Source organism: Halichoerus grypus, chromosome 14, assembly GCF_964656455.1.
Source record: "Halichoerus grypus chromosome 14, mHalGry1.hap1.1, whole genome shotgun sequence".
Classification (NCBI taxonomy): domain Eukaryota; kingdom Metazoa; phylum Chordata; class Mammalia; order Carnivora; family Phocidae; genus Halichoerus; species Halichoerus grypus.
Window position 1 is genome coordinate 22,137,199 of NC_135725.1, and position 15,428 is coordinate 22,152,626.

At 36.4% G+C, this 15,428-nt stretch overlaps 1 long non-coding RNA gene across 2 annotated transcripts in view; it reads right to left on the reverse strand.

Moving 5' to 3' along the window:
* The window catches only part of LOC144380059 (uncharacterized), a 159,776-nt gene that overhangs the window by 32,443 nt on the left and 111,905 nt on the right, over window positions 1-15,428 (reverse strand). Inside the window, exon 4 of one of the 2 annotated variants that reach the window (XR_013443809.1) lies at window positions 9,920-10,224. The exons of the other annotated variant lie outside the window; for it this stretch is intronic. This is a non-coding gene — a long non-coding RNA (uncharacterized LOC144380059). Of the gene's footprint in view, window positions 1-9,919; window positions 10,225-15,428 lie in introns of those variants that run through there. 2 annotated transcript variants of the gene reach the window in all.

A 15,428-nucleotide genomic window follows, 5' to 3' on the forward strand; every position in this document is an offset into this window, starting at 1 on the left:
TAATTTAAGGAGTTTTTTGTAATTGGATAAAATTACCTTAAAATTTTCTATGGAAGCAATAAATCCCAGAAATAAATCCCAGAAAATAAGTTTTTAAAATGGAAGAATGGCTAGGGGAAACTTGCCCTACCTGATATTACATGATTCTTTGAAGCCAACTGTGATTGAGTCTATATGGTATTGGTCCAGGAATAAACAAAAGATCATTGGTATGGAATAGAGAACCAAAATTGGTGCCAACATATTTGAAAATTTAGTGGCACAGATACACTATTTTAATTCAATGAAAAAGGAGGTTGTTTGTTTTTAAAATACTAGTTTTATTAAGAATTTAAGGGCAAAAAAATAAAACAACTACAGTTCTATAAGAAAATATAGCTACTGGGGTGCCTGGGTGGCTCAGTCAGTTAAGCGTCTGCCTTTGGCTCAGGGTCCTGGTATTGAGCCCCGCATCAGGCTCCCTGCTCAGAGGGGAGCCTGCTTCTCTCTCTCCCTCCACCCCTCAACCTGCTCATGCTCTCCCTCTCCCTTTCTCCCTCTCTCAAATAAATAAATAAAATCTTTTAAAAAAGAAAAGAAAATATAGCTATTTACAGGCTATACAATCTAGGTGGAGGAAACCCTTTTAACCGAGATTAGACATTAAGAAACTATAAAAACAAAGAAACCTATTTGGCTCCATGTTTTTCAAATGTGTAGGAAAACAGCAAAATATCTATTAAATAAAAAAAACCAATGTAAAAAAAAAAACACATGCAATGGGGAAAACAGAGCATTTATATCTATAATATACTTATTGTCTTCTAAATTTACAATATAGAAAAACAACCCAATAGAAATATGGGCAAGATGGGAAGCATAGGCAATTCAGAGAAAAGCAAAACCAAGAAATATATTACAATAAACTAGCAGTCCGGAAAATTCAAATTAAAATAACAAGAAGATATTAGACAGGCAAAAATGAAAAAGTCTGATAATGCATATTGCTGCCAGGGATATGGGGCAAAAGTACTTCCCCACATGGCTGGTGAGAATATGAATGAAATATTAAAGACTTTGAGGAAAACAACCTGGCAATATCTATATTTAAATTAAGAATCCTCATGTATTTCAACAGAGCCAAGTCACTCCTAGGGATCCATGTGAATGGATGAAATTATGTGAATGAAAGTACCATTATCTGAGTACTATTAACCACAAGAAATATGAGCAAAGATGAGCAAGAGTGTTTGTTGCAACACTGTCAAAACAGGAAACAAAGTGAATGTCCATCCACAGGGTAGCTTTCATCTATCTACACCACGAAACTATTGTACAGCCATTAAGAAGAAATAGCTGATGCAGAAAAGGGTATATAATACAATATTTTTAAAAGAAAGAGAAATATTAACCAAAAACTGTATTATATTTATATATGGTTATATGAGCAGACATATGAGTATGTGTGCAGCATATATTTCTCTGCAATCATATAAGCATAGACACACAGGAGAAACATACAAGGTTTCTGGCTTGGGCTCTCAAGGGATACGGGGGCGAGAGGAATAAATCACTCAGGGTAGGGGCAGAATAGAGGTAGAGGTAAGCCAAGGCAAAAGGGGGGGGTGGAAGAGAGAGAGGGAGAGAGAGGAAGGGAAAGGAAGGAACGAAGGAACGAATGAAGGAAGGGAGGGAGGGAGGGAGGGAGGGAAGAAGGAAGGAAGGAAAGAAAAAAGAAAAAAATGCTCCCCCAAACCCACAACACACCAGTATATATGATAATGTCACACTTACGCATTTCTCTAAAATATTATTATGTATAGTAGTAGTAATAAAATTCAATTAAAGGGCGGAAAAAAGCCAGCACACAGAAGAGGAACCAGATGCATTTATCACAGGGAACAACCACATTACCAAGGAGGGATATTCCAAAATTTCCAACCTAAATTTGTTGCTTAAAACTTGGATCCCATCTGCCTAGACACATACAGATTCCCACGTAATTCTTTTTTACCCCATAATGTCCCCAGACCATAGAGTACAATGAGTTCTGTAGAAGCTATTCAACAGGAAACCTGAGTTCCATCTAGGCAAGCCAGGGCCACCGACGTGAGTTGTAGCAGTGACATTGGGCACTGCTAGGCCCATTCCATACCTCCTTGCCACCAAGGAAACCACAAGTGAGAGCAGGCAGGTGTTTTGTACAACTCCAGGGAAAACCATTCACACTGTCCTCTATATGAGTGCTGCCTCCCGCAGTTGTGCAGTGCAGTAGTCAGGACCTCTAGTTCCAACCTACTGATAGGAAGGAATTCCCGAGACCAGAAGCAGGAATTCCCACACATGATGGGGGAGGGGGCTGAGGAGTGAGAGGTTAGAACTGGCACAGAGGACTAGGGCAGCAGAGTGAGAGGAGATGGAGTAAGTGTAGGGGAGAAGGCTAGACAAGCATGTAAGAATCATTGGCTGACAGTTTTCATAAATCAACAACTATCCCTCTACATAGCACCTGATGAGAACATGAAATTTAAATATCATCAGGGGGCAATGTATAGGCCTATATCTTCACTCAACATTCAGTTCTCATATTCCAAATACTAACCTTTAACCGAACAGGTTAAATAATGAGGATACAAGAACAAGCAAAAAATTTTGAAAGTTGGCTGTTGATTTTTAGTCTCTATTGTGACCTGGATTAAAGTTGTAATAGTCATCTTTTGAAGTCACTTTTATATTTTAGTAACTTATTGGATGCTTTAGGCATCTAATCAGGTCCAAATATTTTCCTCTTGCAAATGGAACCATAGTCTATAATTACAGCTTACCACAAGCCACCCAATTATTCAGTGCTTATTCAACTGTGTTGTAAAAAAGCAAGATGCAACATCTGTGGTCTGATATCTACCCTCATCCACAAAGCCAGAAAGCCTCCAAACATAGTTGGGAAGCAGGACTACACCAGAACTTTTTTTTTTTAAACACATACATACCACCTTTCACTGTTCATCTCTTCTTGCTCTTCCCTCTCTAATGTGAACTCTTTCACACAGACACAGTGTCATATAATAAAACCCTGACTTAAGGGGCTTTAAAGAGTATTCATACTCAACATAGTTTCCACAGTGAATCCTCTCCTGGAATTTACTTGCTAAGCTCTATCTAAGCCCACAGCTGACACACATAACAAGCCTAGACTCTCATCAGTGCAGAACATCCTGTGGCCTAAGCAGGCGGTCATGTCACCTTCAGTGAAACTGAGACCATCAGGCAGAACTCCTCTTGTATCAAGGGGTTTAGAGGTAGGCTCATGATTCTATGATGACAGCAAGGCTTGCACATCAGCCAAGAGTCTGACCTAAAAGAAGGAGGACTCAAGTATGAGCCAAGGGTTATTTACAGCCTTCTAGCACTCTTCAGGCAGCCTGGCAAAGACAGCAAGTAGAGTAATAGACATTTTCACTTGTTTCTTATTCTGTCCAACCAGCAGATGAGTCACATAGCTACAGCCAAGATTACCTGATCATATTTCCCCCTTGACACAAGTTAATCAGGACAGTGACAGCAGAAAGGGCCAAGACAGGGAACGACTCAAATATCCAATCGCCAAGCATGGTAAGGGGCATAATTAATGAGCAGAGTTGAGGGTAGAGTCAGCCTCTTCTGCGTCAGTAGAGAAAAACAAGTAGTTTGTAGTTACAACTTCCTTTTTTAAAGTTAGTCAGGATTGTCCGCTTCAACATTTAAAAAGAAAAATTTTGCTTACTTCCATCTAAAAAGAAACTCTATCAGCACAACCAATTGATTTGGCTGTCAAAATGGAAATGTCTTGGCCAGTATGTTGGTTGAAAAGTTTATTATTATGGATCCTAAGGAGGCAGAAATGAACAAAGTTCACAAATGTTAGCCTGTCAAAGATCATCAGCTTTAATTCCTCTAAGAAACTTCCTCCACCCTACGTCCTGCCTCTTCTGAACCAATTGCTATAAAGCCTTCTTGAAAAACTGTTTATCTTGAAAATTGCCATTTCTCTAACTTAAGCTGATATTATTTAGACTTTACATTCTAAAAGGTAGTGCCAGCAATGAGCCCCAACCAAGAAAACAATTCAAAATTTAAAAATGTCCTGATCCCCAGAGAAGCGTAAGTTACACATTTCAAGCAACTATAATACTGTCTTATTTGGGAAATTATCAACTGTTGCTTCATAAATGTATTTAGGAACCACAAGGGTTTTTCAGTTGGTCAGGACATTTTCCTATTTAAACATTGACTTAGAAACCTTGCCAAGTAAACCAGGAAATCAAGAGAGCAAAATTATGCAGCACATAAAGAAAGCAGCTGCATTTCTCCAATCCTAGTAATTTAACCAGTCATTTCTTTAAACAAAAATGAAGGGGGGCTGGGGAGGAGAAGCAAATCTGGCAGCACTAATCTCATTTCATTATACTGGCAAATCAAAATATCAGTCGTCAAACATATTTGATGGAAAACATTTGTCCATTGTGTTGGTGTTCTTAAAAAGTGAAACGTACAATATAGTATAGGAATTTAATATCAAATTACATTTGAAGGGCCATTTCAGTAATTAAGTGAGAAAATGATTTCTAGCAGATGCCTTTCAGCTTAAAAGCATACCCCAGGTAAATTCCCCAGCATCAAGAAAGATCAAGACTGGGCACCTGGGTGGCTCAGTTGGTTAAGCGACTGCCTTCGGCTCAGGTCATGATCCCAGAGTCCCGGGATTGAGTCCCGCATCAGGCTCCCTGCTCAGCAAAGAGTCTGCTTCTCCCTCTGACTGCACCCCCTCTTGTGCTCTCTCTCTCTCAAATAAAATAAATAAAATAAAATCTTTAAAAAAAGAAAAAAAAGACAAAGAAAGATCAAGACTGCCAAGAGATTCAGAAATCTCATATATATACGCACACAAAGGTCAGGACAGAGAATGTGCACCTTGAACAATGAAATACAATATATATGAAGATGCACATTACAAGTTACAGATAAAGCAAGCAGGTTAAGTCTTCATCTAACTTGGCATACAACAAGAAAAAATGAGAGAGAGATATCCTTGCCTAAAGATTTATTATATGACTTCCATGATGTTATGGGGGTAGGTACTGGCCCCATGCTTAAGGTTTCAAATTACATAGATGAAATTTTGTGGAGATTTACTTAGTCTCCTATTTAAGCCCAAATGGGAACTGGCTAAACCTGGAAAGAAAGTGTTCTTAGAATCATCATACTCCTTCCAATTCATATTATCCCTTCATCCAAATGTTTGCAGATGACAGAGAAATGTACAAAAATAATGGTCAAACAGGTTTAAACTTTTTGAACATCAGTAAACAGGAATGAGAGGATTTCTGAAATTACTGCTGTTATTCCATCCATAATCTGACTAGGCCACAGAGAAAGGATATTCAAGTCTTGAAAAAGAAGCAGAAGATAAATATAATACTGATGGTTCTATAATTTAACTTAAATGATCTTTTAAAATGTTACAAAAAATAGAATATTCTGGATTCTTTTGGTTCCAGGGATGTGCTATGATGGTCAACTTTAATTTTAGAGACTATTTTAAAGAAAGGCAGAAAGACCACCATTTCAAATATATCGAAAGATCCTGGTCTTAGTTTCCTATGGCTGATATAACAAAGTACAAAAACTTGGGTGGCTTGACCAAAAGAAATTTGTTTAAGTCTCTTCACAGCTCTAGAGGCAAAAAGTCTAAAATCAAGGTGTCAATAAAATTAGCTTCTTCTGAGGCCCTCTCTTGGCTTATAGATGATTACCTTCTTTTTGATCATGGTGTCTTCACATGATATTCCCTCTGTGTGTCTGTGTCCTGATCTCCTCTTCCTATAAAGACATCAGTCATACTGGATTAGGGGCCACCCATAGGACTTCATTAATTACCTCTTTAAAGGCCTTATCACCAAATACAGTCACAATACCAGTACCTTAGGATTTATGAATTTAAAGGGACATATGAATTTTAAGAGATACAATTTATCCAGTAACAATCCTCTTATTGAAAACAGCTAAAAAAAAAATGCAGGAAGAAATTTTTTGTAAAACTTTTTAATCTACTAATGATATGGAAAGAAAGAAATACTTGGGATCAAAAACAAAGTGAAGAAGAATCCACAGATATAAGCCTATCACTGAAGCTAGCTTCTACCCTGAGAGCATTTGCCTAATACAGGTGATTTTGTCCTTGGTTCTCAAGACCTTCAGGTTTCTGCAAATAGAAGACATATCTAAGGGCATATCCAAGGTGAGGGGATTTGATGGGAGACATCAACTTCCCGCCCCTTCTAAAACTGAAACCCCAAGGGAAATCTGAAATCAGTTGCCAAAGGTCTATAAGAAAAGTGCCTGTATAAACCAGATGGTGTAAAAACCTCCCTTAAGAGTTTATCATAAACATGTTCGATATACTTAAATACATTAGAAGGGTAATTAAAATATGAATAAGAAACTGTTTTAAATTACCAAAATTTAAAAAAAAGAAGAAAAAGAATTTCTCAAAATAAAAATTGTAACAACTGAAATTAAAAACACAAGTGACAAATTTAATAGAAGATAAGATGCAACTGGAGAGGGAATTTATAGAACTGGCAAATATTTCTGAAAAGATTATCCAGAATGCAGTATAGAAACAAAGAAACAGAAAATATGAAAAATATTTAAGAGATAGCAATAAAAGTTGTAATTTCTATCATATATCTAATTGGCACTTTGGCATTTCCAGATGGAGAGGGAAGTAAAAGCAGGGCTGAAGTGATAGTTGAATGCTGAGAATATTCCAGAACTGACTATACAATATCAATCTACAGATTGTGAAAATCCAGTAAAACCCAACCAAGGTAAATAAAAATAAATCCACATTCAAATCCATCTTACTGAATTTGAAGAATACTACTATCAACAAAAGCAAAACCAAAAAAAATTTAAGTTGTCAGGAATAAGAAAGATATCTTCAAAGAAATGATGATTGGATCGATTTCTCAACAGCAACAATGAAGCCAGAGGATAAATGGGAGAATATATTCAAAGGTATTGTGAGAAAATGACTGTCACCTAGAATTTTATGGCATCAGGAGTGGAAACTGTGGCTTAATTTGACACAACACAGGAAATCTTAACCAGTCTGGACATAAATAGGATTGAGAAATTGAATGTCTTATAAGAATGAGATTAAAATAAAGACTTTTTCTGAAAAACAAAAACATTCCAAAAAAATTAAGAGTACATTGAGTACACTTATCTTGATGAGTACTGAGAAATGTATAGAATTGCTGAATCATTATACTGTACACCTGAAACTAACATGACACTATAAGAACATTCTAAATGATAATTTTCAGACAGAATTAAAGATCTTAGAGACTGAAAGTCTGAGATGAAACAAAGAATGAAGAGCATAGAAAACATAAAAATAAGATAGAAAGAACCAAATATATGGATAAATTCCAATCAAGTGCTGACTACTTGACACAATAACAGTATTATGGTTTGAGTTAAGAAGTAACAATTTTTTCTTTTCCCCTTTCAAGGAACTGAGCATGGACACACCCATTACCCCTGTTTTGTCCCTACTGATAGACAACACCACATGGGTAATGGACAAACGAATGAAAAGAAACCTAGGTCCCTATTTTGTGACTATCTAGTCTCTATTTAGTGACTGTATGGATCCACTTTTCCAACTGTTCCACTTACCACAGGACTAGTATGTGAAAGACAAATTGACTTCCAACATCTTCAAATCATTGTATTTTTTAAATTAGATATCTAAATTTAATATTTATGTCTTAATCGTTTAATTTTGATCACCCACTTATGACTTATGTAATACTTTTTTAGCATTTCCTTCCCTCCCGTCCTTTCTTTCAATCTTTCTCCTTCTTTCTTTCTTTGTGTTAAGAACACTTCATATGAGATCTACTGACTTTAAATGCACAATATAGTATTGCTAACTATAGGCACAATGTTGTAAAGCAGATCTCTAGAACTTACTCATCTTGCATAAGGACAACTTTATACCCATTGAATAGCAAACAACTCTTCATTTCCCTCCCCCCGCCCCAGCCCCTGGTAACCACCATTCCACTTTCTACTTTGATGAATTTAATTATTTTAGATATCTCATATAAGTGGAGTCATTCACTACTGTCCTTTGATGACTGATATTTTACATAGCATAATGCCCTCCTGGTTCATCCATGCTGGTGTATATGGCAGGATTTCTTTCATTTTTAAGACTGAATCATATTCCATTATACATATATGCCACTATGTAATACAACTGTGAAATATTTTACAGAATGCCAGAAAATATAAAAAAAAAGATAGCAGAACTACAAAGAGAAATAAACAAATATTCTACTATGATAGGAGATTTTTACCCAATTCTCTCAAACATGCAAATAAATAAATAAAGAATTCAGATAATTTTACCAACAATGAATAAGCTTGAACTAATGGACATATTTGGAACACTAGTGCCCCAAATGGTGAAATACACCTACTGCTGAAGCGTAAGTGGAATATTTATGAAAAATGAATACAGGGTCATAAAGTAATGTTGATAAACTTCAAAGGATTATTACTTTTACAGATTACATTTTATTCATACAATCCAATTACATTAGAATAACAAAAATATGATTAGAAAACCATTGTACACTTAGAAGTTTAAAACTATACTTCTAAGTTACACATTGATGTGGCAGAAACTGATCAGATATTCACCATATCTTTTCTAGGTAGGGCTGTGTGCCTAGTTCTTACCAAGAGACTGTGAATAAAAGCAACAATGACATTTCCAGGACAAAGCAGTTAAGACCACTCACTTTTCCCCTTTCTCCAGTGACTTCGAAGAAAATGTGTCGAAAATGGTAGAGGTACAAAACGAAAGAAGCCTGGATTCTTGAGTCACCTAATGCAGGATAGCTACCTTAGACAGTCACAACCAGGAATATTTGCTTAGGGCCCACAAAGAGTGATAAAAAATAGGCACTTAATTTCTTATGCCACTGAGGTTTTAGAGTTGCTTGTTATAGCGGTAGTACAACTTACTCTGTTATCCTGACTATCCCAACACTGTCAGGTCAGATTCCAAAATACTGTAATTGGAGACTCTTATATTACTCTTCCTTCCTCTCTTTGGGTAAAACAGGCAAAATTCCCTCCAAAGAGTAAATTTTAATTAAGACAAATTCACCATATTGCATAGGGGTTAAGAAGCTTAGTCTTTAAAGTCAGACAGACATGAATTTGAATCTTGGTTCCAGCATTTATTGCAATGTGACTTCAGGTCAATCATTTGCCTTCTTTCTCTGAGTTCCAGTTTCTTCATCTTTTAAATAGGTATAGACTTTTCAACTTTAAATAACTGTTTCAGAATTAAATAAGAAAAAATGGGTAGAACGTTTAGCATTATGGCTCATTCAGGTAGATGTTAGCATTATTATAAAAATTCTTTTATTTAAAAGCAATATGCCTCAGTTAGAACCAATCTCAACCTCTTTCTTTGACTGTTCTGTATTCAGCCCTCCCCCAGTCACCAGCCACAGCTTTTTTTCTCCTGCTTACTTCCAACCCCATATGTGATTTCATCAGGCCTGAGAAACAAAAAGGACACAAATACAGAGGGAATGCAAAGTCATATTAAGAGCCAAACATCAGCATGAAATCTCATGACCTGCAGCAACTGGGCTCCAGAGTCTCCATGAATGCAGCTCCAGGCCAGTGAGTCCCAACCAGGTATGGGTCCTGCTCTTTGATGTAAGAGAGTTTCCTTTAGCCTTCTAAATAAGCCCCTATTTTACTTGGACAAATTTAGGTAGCAAATTTCTGTTCCTTGCAACCAAGGTGTCTGGACTAGGGCAACTTACTCATATAACTTGAGCCCCTATTTTCTTTCTTACTCTGAAATAGCAGATATTTTATCTGTATTACACCAAAACAGAGAGGTGAACAAGCTACACCCCCTCAAGTTTGGGAGGAACACATTTGATATTTATTTCACTGAATCACAGCAACACCATTGCTGTTCTGAAGACAAAATTCCCATGTATGAAGATGGGCTCATTCCACCACTTATTTTTTGGGGGGACTTATCAATTCCTTTGAAATCATATGCATATAAACCAAAACAGTAGCCTCTTGGCAGCAACATTTAGTCCGCATTCCAAAATGATCCAAGTATCTTCATAGGGCAAAACTCCAGAGATATCCCTTTAAATAAAAATTAGAAATTATATTATTAGCCTAAATAAATACTGAGGCAGATAGCTCTAAGAAACTGAGAGACTTTAAAATAAAATCTCCAAATAAACTGAAAATTAATTTTTCTGGCTCCAGCCTTACTTAACCAATTGCTAACATTTTCATGAGAACAAATATATTTAAAAATCCCCCCAAGGCCTCTTACAAAATCAGACATCTGGGCCAAAGGCAGTCACTGTATTAATATGAGTCTCTGGGACCAAGAATTGTATGGCTACTGCTGACAGATTAGGCTTTCTTTTCTCCTCTTGGGATACTTAACGCTGGGAACACACAAACCTGTATAGTGCATTCCAATGTCTCCTGCTTGAGGCAATTTGGAGTTGCTGCATTTAATTACCTCTGATGAAATACTTTGATACCTTGATGAATAAAATCTTGGGGGAGAAAGCTCCTTAAGAAAGTCAATTTGACTGTCAAAGACATTGGTGGAATCCGTCTCCTCAGCACGGCCCTTTACGCTTATGGAGAAAAGCAGTGAGATAGCTCAGAAACAGTCCTGTAATGATGGTGGATCTATGAGGAAAAAGGCGTCACTGCCAGGATTCTACAGTTAGGTCATGGGAGTAGAGTAGATATCAACTACTAGGTGGAGTTTCCACACCCAACTGGGTAAGATCCAATTGAAAAGTAGAAAAGCCCCCAACTTACTGAGACCAACATGTTGAGACCACCAGAGATGAACAAAGGAAGGCAAGAAGAAAACAAATTATTCTAGACTTCTCTTTCAGTCCCTATCTCCAGTCAACACCCAAGTCTTATAGAATCTCCCTATAAAATATGTCTCAAACATGGTCCCTCCTCTCATTCCTATAATCAGTGCCTTCACTTGGGCCACCATCATTTCACTACCCATAGCCTGCTGACTTGTCCCATTATCCAAATAACAGCTCCCTCCAAAACTGCTATGTGATCTTTCTGGTACACAACTATGATCATACAACACCCTCTTTAAACTCTCTGAAGATCAGAAAGCAAGATGAAAGGGAAAAAGGACTGACGCTTCAAATAAAAAATTAGGAGCAAGACAGTAGATGTAAAATGAACCACATTACTACCTTAAATGTAAATATACCAAATACTCCAATTAAAAGACAGTGATTGTTCAACTAGATTTTTAAAAACAAACTTAAATATATTCTATTTGCTTTATAAAAAAAGGACCAAGATAGGTGAAAGTAAAAGTAAAGAAAAGGATGTGCTTTGTAAACACTGCAATAAGAAAGCTGGTATGCAGGACACCCGGGTGGCTCAGTCGTTAAGCATCTGCCTTTGGCTCAGGTCATGATCTCAGGGTCCTGGGATCGAGCCCCGCATCAGGCTCCCTGCTCCACGGGAAGCCTGCTTCTCCTTCTCCCACTCCCCCTGCTTGTGTTCCCTCTCTCGTTTTCTCTGTCAAATGAATAAAATCTTAAAAAAAAAAAAAGCTGGTATACCTATAGTACCATTAGACTAAGTAGACTTTAAGGCAAGTAGTATTACCAAAAATGAAAAAATAATAATGATTTAGGATTAATTCAACAGTGAAGTATAGAAATACTAAACATGTGCACTTAATAACATAATTTCAGGGGTGCCGGGGTGGCTCAGTCGGTTAAGTATCTGCCTTCTGCTCAGATCATGAACCCAAGGTCTTGGGATCAAGCCCTGTGTGGAGCTCCATGCTCAGCGGGGAGCCTGCTTCTCCCTCTCCCTCTGCAACTCCCCCTGCTTGTGCTTGCTCTCTCTCAAATAAATAAATGAAATCTTTTTTTTAAAAAAGCATAATTTCAAAATATACGAAGTTAACATTGACAGAATAAAGAAAAAATTAAAAGAAATTTAAAAATCAACAATTACAATGGAAAATTTTAAGATATTTATTTTTCTTCACAGGTCTATTTATCCAAAAAACAATGAAATAGAAAAATGGCAGGGAGTAATGGGAATCTTTGACTCTTTTGTTAATCTGACTCTTAAGCTAGAAAATGAAAGAGAACATGGGAGTTCTTTAGAAATCAAGTTGGGACGATCCACACAGAAAATCCAAGGTGGTTTGGAAGTAGTTTGTGAAACTTCTGTATTTGGGGGAGGGATGATTTGTTTGAGGTTGTTTAGCCCTTCAATTTAGTCCAAAGCATAAAGCAAGATACAGGAGCTAAGCTATTGGCTCTTTATCTAGAAATAGCACCAACTCAGACTCAAGTGTATTTACCGTTTTGGCAAATGCCAAACATTTTTGTTTTTAACATTTTCATATGTGAGCTTAATACCAGCTTGAATCATATGAAATTGCTATTTCTGTAGGTCAAAACTGGTTGAATATGAGCAATTTCATACCTTCAATCACATATATTCATATATGTGCATGCTTTAAGTTACAAAAGTAAATTCTTCCTTTAGAGGCTTCACATATCAGGATATGCTTAAATAATGTTCCCACAGCACTTCTGAGGAATACAAAGCACTATGAGAAGAACAAGAGGAATGTTGAATAAAGTAAATAAAAATTTCCCCCTGATATCTTCTTTCCCACTAGATGGAGAGCCATAAAGACAGAGATAGGTGATAGATAGATATAAACCTGTAAAAGTGGGGGGTGCCTGGGTGGCTCAATTAAGCATCCAACCCTTGATTTCAGCTCAGGTCTTAATCTCAGGTTTATGAGTTCAAGGTGCACATTGGGCTCCATGCCCGGCACGGAGCCTACTTAAAAAAACAAAAATTGAAAAAGTGATAGTATATAATGCTATTATATTATAAACATTAGTTTCATAAGTGACATCCAACAGAGTATTCTACAGATGTCTACCCTGTGAAATACATTGTCTCAAATTAAATACATTGTCTCAATAGTCATTTCAGGTCAGCTGAGCCTTTCAGCGAATTAAATTAGATTGAAGTGGGTTTCTGTCATTCCTCTGGTTCTTAAACTCTTCATGACCATTCCATGATCTGTTGTCTACCTGTACTCTATCTTATTTTCCCACTTCTTTCAATGTTCCTCAATAGGAACATTGCTGCAATAATATAGCAGCTATAAGATTTATAACCTCACACTGGTGTCCAATCTCAGACTTCAGCATCTTGATTGAACCGTTAGTCTCCAATTCATTGATCTATTTCAGCTGCAGTATCCCTTTCACAGAAGGTTCCATCCTTTTCAGTTGGCTAAGAGATAGGCCTTAAACTGACAAGCCTCCATCAATCAACAAAACAGAAATTTGTTTTTATTATGTATCTCATCATTTTTTTTTCTCCTTCAAAATGCCAAGGAGAAAATAAATCAGGGTGGCTGAAACAATGACTAAACATCTTTTTCCATCTAGAGAACATGTTAATTATGCTTAAAACACTTCATTAAAACACTGAATGTTACATTAAAGGGGTTTTTAAGATACATTAAAGGTCACAGTATTACTATGGAATTATGCTTCTAACTGCTAATGATATAAAAAGGTATATGAGAAGATATTCTAGAAATTTTTGACAAATAGGCAAGAGAAGTACGTGCTATACTTCACTGCCTTGCCAAAGTTCTCACACTTGCTTCTAGGGTCAAACTTGAACTACGATGGCAGACTAACTAAGACATAAAACTCCAATAATAATTCATCTATTATGATAACTAGAATCGATTTGAAGGTTAAAGGTGAGTCACTCAGGAAAATATAGATTTGCTGATGAGATTTTAAAGAGATTCACTGATAAAAAGAAATTACTAAAACATCTACATTCACCAGAGACTCAAGAACTGTTATAAAACAGCCAGAGAACCAGCTAGTTTTACAAGAATAGTTCCTTCTACAACCATAGAAAGAATTTTTTTCCCTTGACAAATCATTCAAGCTGAGGAACAGTTTGAATTAATAGAGAATGTATTCCTCCTCCAGATCATGAATAAATATGAAAAGGAAAATGAGGAACAAATTGTACATGTAAAATTTCTTATTGACTTGGTTAAAAGGTTTATAAATTTTTTTAATTTATAATTTAAACTTTATATTAATGTTCTAACTAAATAATTAAACACTTAAAAATACATGCTCCTGTTTTAAACTAATTTTATTTTGTTATTAAAGATATTTTAAGCCATTTAAATATTAATTATTTTACTTTAATTTCTACCCATGAAGAATTAACTTATGGGAACTGCTGTCCCACTATAAACATTTAGAGACACACAAAACATTTGAAATAACTGTTTTCAGACATTAACAACACATCTGCAGCACAGGAAATTGATTCCTGAGTGAAGGGAAACAAATTAAACAAATACCATGATTGCCCCAGCTTTCTGTCTGGAGGCATTTCTTAGTCTGCAGAGCAGAGATGGGGGAACTCAGAGCCCAGCAGGTAGGTCTTCCTGAGTTAAGGAAACAGAGATCAGAGTTCAAAAAAATTGAAGCAGCTAGAATTTGCAGGACACAGTGCTGGAGGAGAAGAAACTACTCAAAGAGCTCTGGAGACCTGAAGAGAGTTCCTTTCTAGTGTCTGCCTGAGTACTGATCCATGCATGTGTTGATGAAAACTTACGAGACCTCAGAAAAAAAAAAAAAAAGAACTGGAAATTAATAGGCCAAACAATTCCCAGAGCCAAAACAGGGTGGAGAATAGTTGGCATCTCACCTGCCAGAGTAGAGAGACTTCATAATACACAGGGTCTAAGGTAGAGTCTTCAGAAGTGTCTTACCTTACTAGTGGGGCTAAAATGGTCCTTGAACAAAGACTACCAGAACTAACGTTATAAAGCTTAACAGTAAGCCTCAAAAAGATAGAATTAATTCCAAGTTAAATGCCAAAACAAAGCCCAACACTCTTTAAAGGAATCTAACAAAATCAAGCACTCAAAAAAGTAAGTCACAATGTCAACACCAAATGAAAAATAACTAGGCTTACAAAAAAGGAGGAAAATCCAATCTCTATCCAGGAGAAAAGTCAACCAATATAAATAGATCCAAAATTATGGAGATGATAGAATTAGCAAAGCCCTTAAGACAATTTTCAAAATCTTATATATATGGGGGCATGTGGCTGCCTCAGTTGCTGGAGTGTGTTACTCTCGATCTCAGATTTGTAGGTTTGAGCCCCACAGTGGGTGTAGAGATTACTTAAAAGTAAAATCTTTTTAAAAAAAATCTTATACATATGCCCAAGAATATCAAGATATGAAA